At 44.1% G+C, this 15,643-nt stretch overlaps 1 pseudogene; it reads right to left on the bottom strand.

Moving 5' to 3' along the window:
- LOC107115236 overlaps nucleotides 1–14,891 on the bottom strand; it is an 82,716-nt pseudogene extending 67,825 nt beyond the window's left edge.
- Between the last annotated feature and the right edge of the window lie 752 nt (nucleotides 14,892–15,643).

The following is a 15,643-nucleotide window of genomic DNA, read 5'->3' as shown; positions in this document are numbered from 1 at the left end:
AATTGTTTGGTGCATTTACGATGAGGCACCCACCCAGAGCCTCTGGCATTTTCTCACTCTGCTGGCATCAAAACCAATTTAAGGCAAAATAAGAGGCTACTGAGAGGGGAGGAGATAAAGTTGCCAGCTTTAGGTATGGAAAATCCTGGAGATTTGAGGAGTGGAGGCCGGAGAGGGGGACATCAGACAGGTTACAGTGCCATAGACTCCACCCTCCAACCCAGCTATTTGCTCCTGGGGAACTATTGTTGCCAATCTTGGCCCAGCACCCATCAAACCATTCTCTTCAACCCCCTGCTGTGCAGCTGACTTTCCCCTAGGGTTGCCAATCTCCAGGTGGGACCTGGAGATCTCCCACTGCTACAATTGATCTCCAGATGACAGAGATCAGTTTCCCCTGGAGAAAATGGCTGCTTTGGAGGGTAGACCCTATGACATTATACCTGCTGAGTCCTTCCGCCCGCACCCCCAATGCTGCCCTCTACAGAATCCACCCCCCCAAACTCCAGGTATTTCCCTCCTTATAGCTGGCAACCCTACTTTCCCCTCAGTGCCTGTTGGTAGGCAACTAAGTTTGGTCCAGTCACCTACTTTGGCCTTTGGGAGAAAACATATTGGGGCCAATCCTGATAGGGTTGCCAACTCCCGATGGGAAATTCCTGGAGATTTGAGGGATGGAGCCTGAAGAGGGTGAGGTTTGAGGAGGGGTGGGACCTCAGACAGGTACAATGCCATAGACTCCACCCTCCAAACCACTCAGTCCCTCATGGGGAACCATTGTTGCCAATCTCCAGGTGAGGGCTGGAGACCACTCAAAATTATAATTGCCCTGCAGAAGGGAGGGCGGAAGTCAGCTGAAGTCAAAGGGGCAGATAATGGTAGGTTGATGGTTAGCTGGGAAGGAGATGGGGTTGCCAACTCCAGGCTGGCAAATTCCTGGGGATTTGAGGGGTGGAGCCTGGAGAGGGTGGGGTTTGCGGAGGGGTGGGACCTCAGACAGGTAGAATGCCATAGACTCAACCCTCCAAACCAGCCATTTCGTCCTGGGTAACAATTGTTGCCAATCTCCAGGTGAGGGCTACAGATCACTCAAAATTACAACTGCTGTTCAGGGAGCAGAGATCAGTTCCTCTGGAGAAAACAGTGGACTCTGTCATTATACCCTGCTGAGGTCACCACAGCAAATTGACACTTTTTGCCCAAAGCCAGAGCACTCCCCCAAAGCCTCTTTCTAGATCCCGTTGTATTTATTTCCACAACGGGCTTTACTGCTAGTGAGAAGATAACACAGAATGTTAATAAATCAATAATAAATACCATGTTTTCATAAGCAGCACACATAGGGTATTGTTACCCAAATCAGTCCCCATGCCATGTCTGTCATGCCAGAGTGTCCCCTTACACATATATAGTCAGAGCATAAAACACTGGGGCAAAAATTGGAGTTGTCCAGTCTATTGTCTACACTATTGTAGTGGAAGGTGGCTGGATAAGACCACCTACTAACTTTGAGTGACATACAGTGCCATCCTAAGAGCACTTGTATTATGAACTGAGATCGAGGCAGCTTCTTAAACAAGTGATTTCATTTTATTCAGCTGATAACAACACCAGACAAAAACTACATAGAATAAGGCTGACTTATATACGATTTGAATGGGCAAAACCACACCCAACAAACAGATAACAACCAATAGGAACACAGAGCTTGGAACCAATGAGAGTGGTTCCCGCCGAAGACAAGGCTTCTCTGATTGGCCCTTTAGGTCAATCCCAGTAATGCTCTGTTATAGGGTATTGTTACTGTGCATAAGCTCACTCACGTCTTTATTACATTAAGACATAACAACTTGCCTGGAAGTAAGCCCCACTGATTCAACTTGAGTAAGGTTCTGAGTAGACCTGCTTAGGATCGCTTTCATAGTATGCCATTTTCATGGACCTGACTTTACCTGGACTTCAGTGGTAAAGCCCAGCCCAGCCATTGGTCAGCTTGGGTACAGAACTAGAGCACTGGAAGATCCAGGCAATGTTGATTACTTTTAATCTCATTGATTCCACCAGTTATATACAGCAGGCATTTCCCCCAGTCGTCAAAAGGATGTACGAGAACAGAAAATGGCCATTTTAAAATGGAAAGGCCTGAGTTAATCCCATCCAGAATTCAGCAAATCAGTCTTCGCTCCAGGCTATCTTTCTCCTGCTATTAGCTAATAAATTAATATTGTAACCTATACAGCAACAAACCATGTGACACTGTTCAAGAATCGAAAAAATCCCATTGATAATGCACAGAGGGGAGTCACTGCAATAGAAAAGTGATTGACATGTTTAAACATTGCTCCATTTTCAAACTGGAGAAGAAAACAGAGCATGCAGTAACGGTTCCTGCTGCTTGAAAAAGGCTGGGAACGGCCGCAGTCCGACCAGGGACATTACCCTAATGCTTTTAATTAGATCTAACTTAAAAATCACAAAGTGTCTCACAGAACTCTAACTAGGCTTGAGATGAGAAAAGGAAAATTATAATTTTTCTTATTTTTTTTCTTATTTGCCCTCTCCCCCTTTTTGTTAACATACAGTCTGAGGAAGTAGGCAGTGAAATTCAAAATTCAGGCTTAAGCTTTTTGTACTTTTCAATTGTCGTAAAGGTATTATGGTACGGTTAATATTTGGCAATTCCAAGCCAGTTAGTTGTATCTGAGTACTAGCAGCAGCATGCTGTGCCAGTCTGATGCAAATAAGATAAAGCAGAACTCCAGTGGTACTTTAAGGATTTACAACATTTATTCTAGCATGAGTTTTCATAAATCAGAGCTTACTGCTTCAGATGCTATGAAGAGGAAATCATTATTATAAGGGAAATTACAAAAAGGAAAGGGGCAAGGGAGGCGTCATGTCATAAATCATTCAGGTGTGATTGTGTAAAGGACTGAAACAGATTATGCTGTGACACCTAATAGATGATGAGACATGCATTCTTTATCTAAAAATGAAGAGCAACAAATAATGCAATCCTAAACAGAGTTATACCATTCTGAGTACATTGAAGTCTATGGGTTTAGGAAGCTGAAGCTCAGCTTAGGACTGCACTGTTAGTGGCGGCTTCTAACATAATCATCTTCTACTCAATGGCATCCCCAGTGTTTAATATGTGACCTAAAAGTTCTTCCTTAGCCTTTAACCTCTTGGATGTCATACACTCAGTATTACACTTCTAGATTATAATTTATAAGGAAATACTTGTTTAATGAGGGATACACAATACATGCATTATTTAATCAAACAACTGCTAAAGTTTAATGGAGACCATTGCCTTAATTATTTTCTGCTACATAATCACAAGGAGCTGCGGTGGCTCAAGTGGTTAAGACGCTGAACTGCAGGCTATGGAAGGTCAGTAGTTCAGCAGTTCGAGACCCGGGTGCCGCAAGATGGAGTGAGCTCCCGTCTCTAGTTCCAGCTCCTGCCAACCTAGCAGTTCGAAAGCAAGAAATTGCAAGTAGATAAATAGGTACCACTTCGGTGGGAAGGTAACAGCGTTCCGTGCGCCTTGGTGTTTAGTCATGCCGGCCACATGACCATGGAAACGTCTTCAGACAGCGCTGGCTCTTTGGCTTTGAAATGGAGATGAGCACCGCAACCCTAGAATCGGATTCGAACCTTTACCTTTTTACATAATCACAAATGTATTTACTGTACCTGTGTTCAAAGCTGACAAACACTTAAGCCTTATGGTAACAGTCAGGGAACAACAAGGTGCTGCCAATGCTCTCTGTATACATACTGTAATAAAAAAAATATGCCCACAAAATGGCTCTGAAGCTACATCAGGGGTGCACAATTCAAATAACTCCGGGGGCCATTTGTACATTACCACAAGAGGGCCACAGCAGTGTAGATCAATCACAATAAATGGCTTTTATTACATTTTCAACCCAGATATGTTTAGTTATCCAAGCAAATGGAATATACCATGAAAACGTCCAAGTACCTTCTCTTACTCTCTGCATCACCATAAGCTCTCCTCTCTCTCTGCCCCCCCTTCAGTCCTCTTTGTTCTGTTCCCTTCCCCACAGTGGCCTTGTTATCTCCACTGTTCCTCCCAGAGTTCCTCCAGAACAGCTTGTAAGGCTTTCAGTCTCACATCAATTAATATGCTGTGGGAGTCTCAAATTCCAGTAGAATGGCTTTATTTTATTTTACTTGATTTATCATCCGCCTTTCTGAATGAGACTCAAGGCAAATTACAGAATTAAAAACAATCCAATAAAGCCAGATGTAATAATAAATAATGCAAAAAACTGGATTACACAATGAGAGAACAATTAAATATGGTATAATACATGCAGTAAACAATGCTGTATATGTCCTGTCCTATTCCTATATTTTTTTAAAAAAATTATTAGCCACATTTACCAATTTACCAGATCCTCACAAGCAGTACCACACACTTACGTTACTGTTCTAGCAAAACCAAAATGAATATTGTGGCATATTAAAAACTAACACTAACACTATGATCCTTTGCACACTTATCTGGGAATAAAGCCTAATGAACATAATGCAATTTTCTTCTGAGGAAACAGGCATATGATTTGGCTGCATCAGATCTATTGCAGCATAAGCATTTATTGGAGTAGAGCTCACTTCAGTGATGCATAAAAGTGCCCTCAGCTGGCAGACACATATACATTTAAAAAATTGCATCAGTGAAGTAAAAAATCAATGAAATGCAAGAGGTACAGGTTGTAAGGTGTTTGTGGAGGGTGACATACTCTTTCTTGCTTTGCTAAGATAACAGAACCGAAAGGTAGTGAAAAAACCTTAACATCGGTTCAACTTAAAGTGCATTTGTAGAGCTATGATTCTCCATTGTGCATTCATTGCTGCTACTGCAAATGCAGAGCCATTTGCAATGGCAACAGAGCAGCCATACTGTCAGCCTCGCGCTTGTTTCCTACTATGTTCTCTGTACCTGTGGTATTAGCAACCTGCTTTCTGTACCCCACACCCCCTTTCCCCTCTTCCTGGCTTCCCTGGCTAACGCAGATGTATCCAGCCATCCTGCTTATTGCTCCCCCTTGCTGACATTCCTGTGGGGAGGGGGAGGGAGAGAGACTGTGTGAATGTCTGTAGTTTAGGGAGGCAACGCTGGTAACCTTTTTCCCAAGCAGCACCTCACGGAAACTTTCACATGAGAGTGTCCTTGAAGAAGATAAGACTTTTGAATGGCTAGTTGAACCAATGTATCTGTCTGGGTTCTTAGGATTGCTTATACTTATGATTGTATGACATATGTGTGGAATGTGGGTTTTAGTTATACCCTGGGTCCTTGCTTTTGTCCCTCAGTCCTGACAAAGAGTTCACCTTTTCAACATCCCAAATCTCCTCAATAAACTTTCTCCCAAGAAAGCCTGTGTGGAGAGTGAGTTGACTGGGAACCTGACACATACAGGAGTTTTCTTCACATTTTCCTCCATCAGCTGCCATTTTCCCAGATTTTTTTTACTACACTGATGTGGGGCTTTTTGATGTATTTCCTTTTAAATTATTAAATGCTATAGTACTGTAGCATTATAATAGTACTATAGCCCTGACCTGGATTGCCTAGGCTAGCCTGATCTTGTCAGATCTCAGAACCTAAGCAGGGTTGGCTCTGATTTATACTTGAATGGGAGACCACCAAGAAAGTCCAGGGTTGTTGTATATCTCTTGTCTTGAAAACCCTATCAGGTTGCCATAAGTCAACTTCAACCTGAAGGCAATTTCACACACACACACACACACACACACACACACACACACACACACCACTTACATGTTTTTAAAAAGCCCTTTTGTTGTTGTTCAGTCCCACAGTTGAGTCCGACTCTTCGCGACCCCATGGACCACATCATGCCAGGACCTCCTGACTTCTGCCGTCCTCCGGAGTTTGCTTAATTTCATGTTCGTTACATCGATAACACTGTCTAACCATCTCATCCTTTGCCACCCCCTTCTTTTACCTTCCGTTATTCCCAGTATTAGGGTATTCTCCAGTGAGTGCTCCTTTCTCATTTGGTGGCCAAAGTATTTGAGCTTCAGCTTCAGTATGCAGTATTGTTCTTTGCAGCATCGGACTTTCCTTTCACCATCAGACACATCCACAGTTGAGTGTCCTTTCGGCTTTGGCCCAGGTACTTCATTCTTTCTGGGTTACTTGTACTTGCCCTCTGCTCTTCCCCAGCAGCATATTGGACACCTTCCGACCAATGCTCCCTCTAAGCTGTGGAGTCTTGTGAGCAAAAATTCTACTTTGTGAGCTACAGGCATTAAAGTTGTGAGCAATTTGGCTGTTACATAAATTAGTTTCCTCTGGAGCCATCCTTTCTGAGCTAAGACAAAAATGTGTGAGTCGGAGGCTAAAAAACTGTGAGCTAGATCGCACTAACTCAGCTTAGAGGGAACACTGTTTCCGACCTGAGGGGCTCATCTTCCGGTGTCTTATCTTTTAGCCTTTTGTTACTACCCATGGGGTTTTCTTGGCAAAGAAACTGGAGTGGGTTGCCATTTCCTTCTCCAGTGGATCACGTTTTGTCTGAGTTCTCCACTGTAGCCTGTCCGTCCTAGGTGGCCCTCTACGGCATAGCCCGCAGCCTCATTGAACCATGCAAGCCCCCTTGCCACGTCAAAGCAGCAATCCATGAGAGGGACAAATGGCAGATGCAAGGAGCAGACAGCAGAAAATGGCACCAAGATATGTGGGACCTTTAAAAATGTGCAGCTTCCCATCCAGATGGCTTGCTACCACTCTCGGACTTCATTTCCCCCAAAAAAGATCATGCCAAAGCAGGCTTGAGAAAGACTGTACTGAGGACAGGGAAATCCTGGAAAGTGAACACTTAGAGGACAATGTTATGTGAATGCTCCAAAAATCTGCCCTTTGATTTGGAAGCCAAAGCAGAGAAAAACATCCATGTGGATGCAGCCCTAGATGAATAAAACCAGGAGTCTCTGACACAAAAAAGAGTCCATGTAACATGAAACTGTACTAGAATTCATACATTCACAGCCCAATTTCTACTACACATTTCTGAAGCAAAGGTTCAACACAGTCCTACCTACACAGGTGTTCTTACCTTCCCACTCCTCTCAAGAATTCCCCTAGGGGGGTGCAAATACTCAGGAAGATGGCTGCAGCTGACTCCCAAGCCTTTTGTCATGCAATATGCTCTTTCTCTTTGTGGTATTTAGTATTCCCTGCCACACAATACTCATACTGTGTTTTTTTAATGCCATTTGCACTACGCTTTGAAATGTGTACTTCATCACAAGCTCATATATGAATATTTATAATATAAATGTTGCCTGTTACCAGTGAATGAATCATATTGTTAAAATAATTAACTTGGTTCATGAATCTTGACAAGGGATTATTTTTATTTGATTTCAAATTACATTAAATAGTTATTCTAGGAGCTGATTTCTTTTAACTTACCATCTGAATTCTTTGCCAGTACTTCACATAGTACAATCACATATTTAAGATTAACAATCCAAGCCTATCATAGCAGTCTAAGACCACTGATTTTAATGGGTTTGACTGGAGTAACTGCGAAGGATTGTACATTGTAAGTTGGTTTCTTAGAGGGTTAGAATTTTATTTTTATAAAATGCATCATCAAAGTTTATTAACATCCATCCTATAAATTGGATAATTATGGACCTTCCACAGTCCCACAGTGGAAGCGCTCACCATCTGAGAGGCTCAGAGAGCAATCCCTAAGTGGGTCAACCCAGAATCCTACTTTGGTCTACTTAATGGCATTTACTCCCACAAAAGTGTTCTTGGGCTTGCGCTGTCAAAAAACAATGTCTGAGAAGAAGAATTATGCCCTAAACAAAAGGGGAGTTGATAGTGCTCTTATGTGTGCCCCATTTTCACGTGCAGTGAAAAGTTCCAGAAGCAGCACATCTCTGCATTTGGCTTTCTTTGGAGCACAGAAAACAGAAGACGTACAGGATCTCTGTAATATTTGCTTCATTTACACATACTCACAAGAGAGGTAGAGCATAGACCGTGAAAGAAGCACCTCAATAAAGCAGGAGATCTGCTATTCCATTTTAGGCCCACAGAAAAAGAAACAAAGAAACAGAGATCCTGCCCCTGCACCAGTGCTGCAAATTCAGCCAGAGATCCCTGTATGATCCCATGCACCAGCTTACATTTTAGGAAGGTGTTAGTGGCATCCTCACCTGCCATGTTTGAAACACTTCTCAAAGGATTCATTAATATAAAGTTTTATTTTTTTAAAGCCTTTTTTGTCCTGCCATTGGTTTGCTGGAACAGTCTGCAGGAAGAGGTGAGAATGGCAATGATGGCAGCAACCTTCTACAGGAATAAGAGATTGGATTTATACCTCGCCCTCTACTACCTGAATTCCTTTCCCTCCCCACAACAAACACCCTGTTTTATGGATAAACATATGAAGCAGAGGTCCATCAGTGGCTATTAGCTACAAGGTATAGATAGGAACTTTTGGTCTGGGAAAAGTGATGCTCTGTATTCTTGATGTTTGGGGGGGGGGGGAACAGTGGAAGGGCTTCTAGTGTCCTGCCCCTACTGCTGGACCTCCTGATGGCACCTGGTATTTTTGGCCACTGTGTGACAGAATGTTGGACTGGATGGGCCATTGGCCTGAGCCAACATTGGCTTCTCTTATGTTCTTATGTGAGGTAGGTGGGACTGAGATAGCTCTCAAGAACTGCCCTTGAAAGAATAGCTCTGAAAGAACTTATGACTGACCCAAAGTTACTCCAGCAGCTGCATGTGAAGGAATCAAACCTGGTTCTCCCAGATTAGAGTCTGCGCTCCTTACCACTACTCCAGACTGGCCTGTCTTTGTAAATAAATTCTTCAGTTGGCTTTACTGTTCCATGTTGCATGTGCCTCAGTGTCTGACAGTATCTGACAGAGTTAAACAGTAAACTCCATCCTACAAAAAGGCTGTGTTCATATGGATATAGGCATGATGAACTATGTATTTTGTCATATATCCTTACTGCAGCCAGGATATTGGTTGCCAAGTGTTAGAAATCTGAAAACCTACCTGCTAGAGAGGAGTTAATTATAAAAATCTGTGATGTGGCAGAAATGGACAAGTTGAACATGATTCTTTCAGGTAAAGAGGATAAGGCTTTTCATAAAAGATGGTTTAGAGTTAATAAATGGTTGGGGGGAAATGCGTAACTCCATAAATATATTTCATATACAAAATATTGTTACTTTTCTATTTGGTTTTTATTTTTATGCTTACTTTCTTTTTGTGGTTTTGTAATGAAAATTATAAATATTGTTATTTTTTTGTAATGGAAAATCATAAATAAATTTGTAAAAAAAGAAAAGACTGCGTTCCTGAAAAGCCCCAGAGACAATAAGTGGCTTGAGTTTTGACAAAAGGACGAACTGTGTGGTTTCCTGGGTTGAAAGAGGCTGGCAGACAGTGTCAGTGGAAAATAAACCTTCTCCAGCCTGAGACAGATTAAAGGAACCAAACCCCTCATACCCTAAAAAAAGCAGGTTCATCACACCACCTTACACCAAGTAAGACTGTTGCCAATCCAGCCCAATACTGTAAATTCATGTTATAAAGATATATCCTGGAGTTCAGTAGCTCTAGACACATGCAATCAGAAGTTTTTTAACCCCTTTCCCCAGTTCCATGTTTCCAACCTAAAGGAAGCCAGGATTTACTGATTTGAAGAAATTTACATGCTCTCATGGGTACACTTAAATTTCCCCAGTAGAGCAAACAGCAACTCTTGGGGCTGTTTCAGGTCAGGAAAACGGATGCTTAAGTGCCTTCTCTCTGCATGTCCCAGTCCCAATCTGAATCAGGCCCCCAATGTATACCGGAGTCACAGAACTCCACAACATGTCACTGTAACATCTGACTCAGCCTGAGACCACCTGCATACAAGGTGCATACTATGAACATTGGTCTTTCCAGAGCAGCAGAATGTTCCAGATCTCACCTGTTATGGTTATTGTTAGAGCCAGTGTGGTGACTGATTTGGAGTAGAGTTCTCAGTTCAAACAGGGCAGGGGCTGTGGCTCAGTCGTAGAGTGTCTGCTTTAATTTTAGAAGGTCCCAGGTTCATTCCCCGGCATCTCCAGTTAAAATGTTCAGGTATGAGGTGATGTGAAAAACCTCTGCCTGGGACTCTAGACAGCTGCTGCCAGTCTGAGTAGACAAACTGATTCAGTTTAAGACAGCTGCAAATTCCTGCCCACTAGATGACTTTGGGCCAATCTTGTCTCTCAGACTAACTTACCTTAAAGGGCTGTTGTGAAGAAAAAATATCACCCCATCCATGTGCACTATCCCAAGTTCCATGCAAGACGGGAGACATATAAATTAGATGAATCAATCTTTGGGGCACCAATCTTCAGGAACTTTGACAGTACATTCCTAAGGAAAGCTTCCTGGGAATAAGCTCCATTTAATAAACCTGAGTGGGATTCTGAGTTGACCTGCTTTAAGGCAGCAGTTTTCAACATGGTGGTTTCAAAGTTACCTGCCTATTTAAAACTTTATTACAGTAAGAGTTGTTCAACAGTGGAACCAGCTACCTAGGGAGGTGGTGAGTTCCCCCCTCACTGGCAATCCGTAAGCAGCGGCTGGACAAACACTTGTCAGGGATGCTCTAGGGTAGGCTGATCCTGCATTGAGCAGGGGATTGGACTAGATGGCCTGTATGGCCCCTTCCACTAACTAATAGCTGCAAGGGAAAAATGAATGCCATTCACTTTCAATGTATCTGAAGAAATATGCATGCACACATTATACTGGAGAGCCAAAATTAAACTTTGTTGGTCTTAAAGGTGCCATTCAAACTTTGTTCTATTGCCATTCTGTTGCTTTCTTCTGGACCATTGTTAAGTAGACAGTTCCTGCATTTCTCTTTAGGGTTCTCTCAGACTGTTTCTGCACTTTTCTAGGTGCGGTTTTAAGAATTCTAGCTACCCAAAACACTGGGACAAATGTACCTATATCTGAGGGTTTGGTAGCAAGCAATGGGTCATGTGGTATGATCTGAATGGTAGCTGGAACCATGTAGGAAGTTGGTTGATTTCTAAGATAAAGTAGCATCTGTGTATACATCACATACTTACAGTGATGTCTTGAAAGTGAACTTACTGCATGGACAGGTCCAGGCTTAGGTGAATTGTGCTGTTGGAGAGTTCCCTCTCAGCCTCCCATTTATAGACAAATTTGTATAGCTGAAGCCATTTATAGACAAATTTGTATAGCTGAAGACACTAGGTGGCACTAAGAGCTACAATTTGGGTCTATTCTAGTCTTCAGGGTTTACTTTTTCCTTCTTAATTATGGCACCTTATTTTAAAGTGATCAGCAGGACGCCATCTGAAATAGTAAAAATTCCAATATTTTAACTTGAATATCAAAGTGATTTGTATTACTTTGGCCCCACAGAATTTTTAAAAATGAAAAATACTGTTTCCAAAGTGGTGGGAATTTGCAGCCTTTTACTGGATTTGTTTTATAGTGAGAAGGGAGAACTGGATGCTCACTGTATTGCTGTAATATCTACATCTGCAAATATACAAGCTGAGTGTGGGGGAAGCAGGCCCAGAGAGACAGTACTAGTTTTTAAAACAGAATCTATTTTGCAGAAGTGAACTCCAGATAGCCCTTGAGGCCTATGTGATTACTTCTTATCAGCCAGCTGTAAACTCCAAAGCCTGCAAGCAATATTCCAGCTACTAAGATGTTTATTTTTCAGTTCTCACTAAAACATGTAAGTCCAGTAGTTAGTAGTTATTCACCATCAAAAGGAATTTGCTAATAGTTATACAAAAGTCAAGGGGATGGTTGGTTATCTATTCACTCGATTTAACACAATAGCATCCCCACTACATCAAGTAATTAGTGACGCTTTTAATGGTCTGGTCACATGATTCTTAATCAGGTAGGTTATAAAGATGTCTGGTATAAATTAGTGTCTAATTTCAAATCTTGCATACTTGTGGAGGTTGGACCAATAAAGGATAGCAACTTACCTATTAGCATGTCTTATGGATGCAGACATTGTACAAGGAGTCTCAGAGGTATGTGTGGTAAGCGAAAATGTCCCTGTTCCATTTCCATTTGATGGCCTCAGCTGTCATTTGTTTCTTCCTCTTATTACTAGCCCTGGTTCATATGATTCTTCTAATAAGCCTGAATTCCCAGTGGACTCCTGTTGTCATTAACAGGCACTTAAGTATCACTGATGTACACTAGCAACTCTAAAAGACTGCATCATTTGCAATGAGTTTGATTTCAAGCATAGTCAAAAAATCGTAATCTATCGCCTCTTCAACTGAATTGGGACGGCTTATCAACATTCTAGCTCCTGCCCTCCCACATGGTGCTCCCTAGTATACAGAAAGATGCAATGTACAATTGTGTTGGTAACCTGCCTTAACTTCATGCCAGCAAAAAGTAATTCTGTGGGTGGTACTTCACTCAGAGAAAAGAATTCCAAAGAATTGTAGTCAAAGTCATTTTCAGTTATGCCTTTTTCTAGCCAGTAAGGAACCAGTTGGACATGTCCGGTACCTTAAATATCACCAAATATGAAACTGAAGCACTTGAGGGCGGGGAGGAAGCATCAGATATTTAATAGCAGCAAGAACTAGCACACCTAATTCCTTCTTTTATTTGCACTAAACTGTACCTCTTTAGAACTGGCAATAATGGAAGTCCTCTGACATATGCGTTAATATATTCTGTCAATTCTAATTCTTCAGCACTCACAACAAGACTTGATTTGTATCCAATGTCCCTGAAAACTACAATACATGCCCAAGCAAATATCACCAAGGCCTGATGGTTTTCTAAGAATCTTCTACTACAGAACAGCTTCAGTGGGAAAGTAACAGAAGGACAGGGGTTGTCACCTATATTTCCCAGCTAAACCTTCTCAGCTTAACATCAAAGATCAACCTAACCTTAAGGATGGTCCTTTCCTCTCATAGACTTTGGCTAAAAGGCTTACCCTTGTACACAGTCAGACCTTCCAAGCTGAAATAACTACTCAGTTGTTCTCTGTACCACATAGACCTCCACTGTCTTGCCCATGCTATTATAAAAGAAGCGCCGGGGGAAGACAGGCAGTTGGCAAGTGGATATCCCTCCAGGGGCATGCAAGTGAGTAAACTGTCCCCATGGTGACCCACCACTGGGCACTGGAAGACACATATGCAAGGCCTCAGAACTTAGAAGGGGAGTCCTGACCCTCCCAGTGGGCGATTCCTTACAAAAGGTCAGGTAGTGGCAGCAAACTACCCAAGAGTGGAAGAAAAGCCCCTCCAGGTGTTGAGAAAAACCTAGGAGGACAGGGTGGAATAGGGCCTGCAGGCAAGAGTAGGCACATTCGGCCACACAGGGTATAAGATTTTGTGAGTGAAAGATCACCTTGTCCAATACATAGGTGCATAAAATGTGATTTATGTCTGAGTAGACTTGTTTAGCTTTGCTCCCATGGCTTCACACAGAGCTTTAGACTCTCCCCTGGAGTTCTTCAGAGTGCACACCGCGATGACATCACCCGGAAGTGACATCATTGTATTGGGCACGTTGGGTTTTCCATAGAGTTTTCCATAGAGTTTCCATAGCGTTTTCCCTTGAATGATAGAGTGTCCCCCCACAACGTGTCACCCAGAGGTGACATCATCACACCGGGCACGTTTCTGTCCTCCCAGCCCTTTGGGGGTGGGGTTCCCCCCGGCGGCCCAATCTGGGCCGGCGGGGAACGGACCCATTGAGCAGGATTCCCCCCCCGGGGGGACATGGCAACCCTAATCAGACTGAGGATCAATAAAGTATTGAGATAAAGAGATAAATAGATAACAAGAAACAGATTAAAAAAAGTAAAGGTTTCCCTTGCTCGAAAGCCAGTCGAATCCAACTCTAGGGGGCAGTGGTCATCTCAGGTTCCAAGCCAAAGAGCCAGCACTGTCCGAAGACATTTCTGTGGTCATGTGGCTGGCATGACTAGACGCCGAGGTGCACGGAACACTGTTACTTTCCCACTAAAGTAGTGCCTATTTATCTACATGCAATTTCTTACTTTCGAACTGCTAGGTTGGCAGGAGTTGGGGCCAGAGATGGGAGCTCACTCCGTCACGCGGCACCCGGGTCTCGAGCTGCCAAACTACCAACCGTTCCAGTCTGCAGTTACGCATCTTAACCACTGAGTCACCGTGGCCCCTATAAGAATTCTCACTGTAAATGTTGACATTCGCTATTCATCACCAATTGGAAGGGGGTTTTGGCCACTGTGACCCTCCCTCCCTCCTTCTGCCGGGCCGCGATCCTGCCCCCCCGGAGGCTTTAGTTGGAGCAGACTGCACGTACTCACAGAGGCACCCCGCTGGCTTAGCAGCAGCCAGCTTTTGAACCAGGCCACGATCCCACCCCCTGCCGGAGGCTCCAGTCGGAGCAGAGGAGCAGTGCTCGGCAGACTGCAAGTGCTCAGAGGCGCCCACACCCCGCCGGCCCAGCAGCAGCCGGCTTCCTAACTGCGGCCAACCAACGGTCAACAGACCCTTGCAGACAGTCCCAGCCACAGGAAAGGTAAGTGCTGCCTTTTCATTGTGGAGGCGGGGGCAGTGGGGCTTTTGTAAAGGCATTTGGTCTCGGCATTGTGGTGGAGAGCGGCCTGCTGCCAGATGGGCAGCAGTCCGGGTTTCTCCGCACCACCCCGGGTTGGCCTTTGTGGGAGGCGGCAGCAGCCAGGCAGGGTGTGTGAATCTGTCTGGCGGGAAGAGCAGTCTGGGGCGAGCTGGGCTCCACCAGGGGAGGCTTTTCTGCAGGCAGCCGCAGCCCGGGATCCCTCATCGCACCAGCCAGCCTCTGCTTCCATCCCGAGGGCGAGGAGGAGCCGGGGGGGGGGAGTGAGGGGGGGAGTGAGAGGCAGGTGGCAGCGGCAAAGTTTCTGCTCAGCTTTTAACCTCTCCCACGCCACCTACTCCGCCTGGAGCAGAGCTAAGGCTCAGACAAGGAGGAGGAGAGACCTTAGAGGGAACACTGCTCTTCAGATACAGCTAACATCTAGCAAGTGTTTTGGGTAGTACAGGAGACATAAGACCCCCCCCACCCCCCGAGAGGTAAATATGGGTTGCTGTATTATCTCTGGTGAAACAGATCATACGGCCTGTTTTCTCCACTGCTTCAAATTCCTGCAAGACATGCTTGTTCTATCTTAAGAACATAAGAACATAAGAGACGCCAATGTTGGATCAATGTTGGATCATCTAGTCCAACACTCTGTCACACAGTGGCCAAAAATACTAGGTGCCATCAGGAGGTCCACCAGTGGGGCCAGGACATTAGAAGCCCTCCCACTGTTGCCCCCCCCCAAGCACCAAGAAGACAGAGCATCACTTGCCCCAGAGCCCCTATCTATACCTTGTGGCTAATAGCCACTGATGGACCTCTGCTCCATATGCTTATCTAATTCCCTTTTGAAGCAGTCCATGCTTGTAGCCGCCACCACTTCCTGTGGCAGTGAATTCCATGTGTTAATCACTCTTTGGGTGAAGAAGTACTTCCTTTTATCCGTTCTAACCCGACCGCTCTGCAGTTTCATG

The sequence above is a fragment of the Gekko japonicus genome, unplaced genomic scaffold (genome assembly GCF_001447785.1).
Source record: "Gekko japonicus isolate JY-2015 unplaced genomic scaffold, Gekko_japonicus_V1.1 scaffold316, whole genome shotgun sequence".
NCBI classification, from domain to species: Eukaryota; Metazoa; Chordata; class Lepidosauria; order Squamata; family Gekkonidae; genus Gekko; species Gekko japonicus.
Note: the sequence above shows the minus strand (reverse complement) of the source record. Positions and strands in the feature narration are given on the sequence as shown.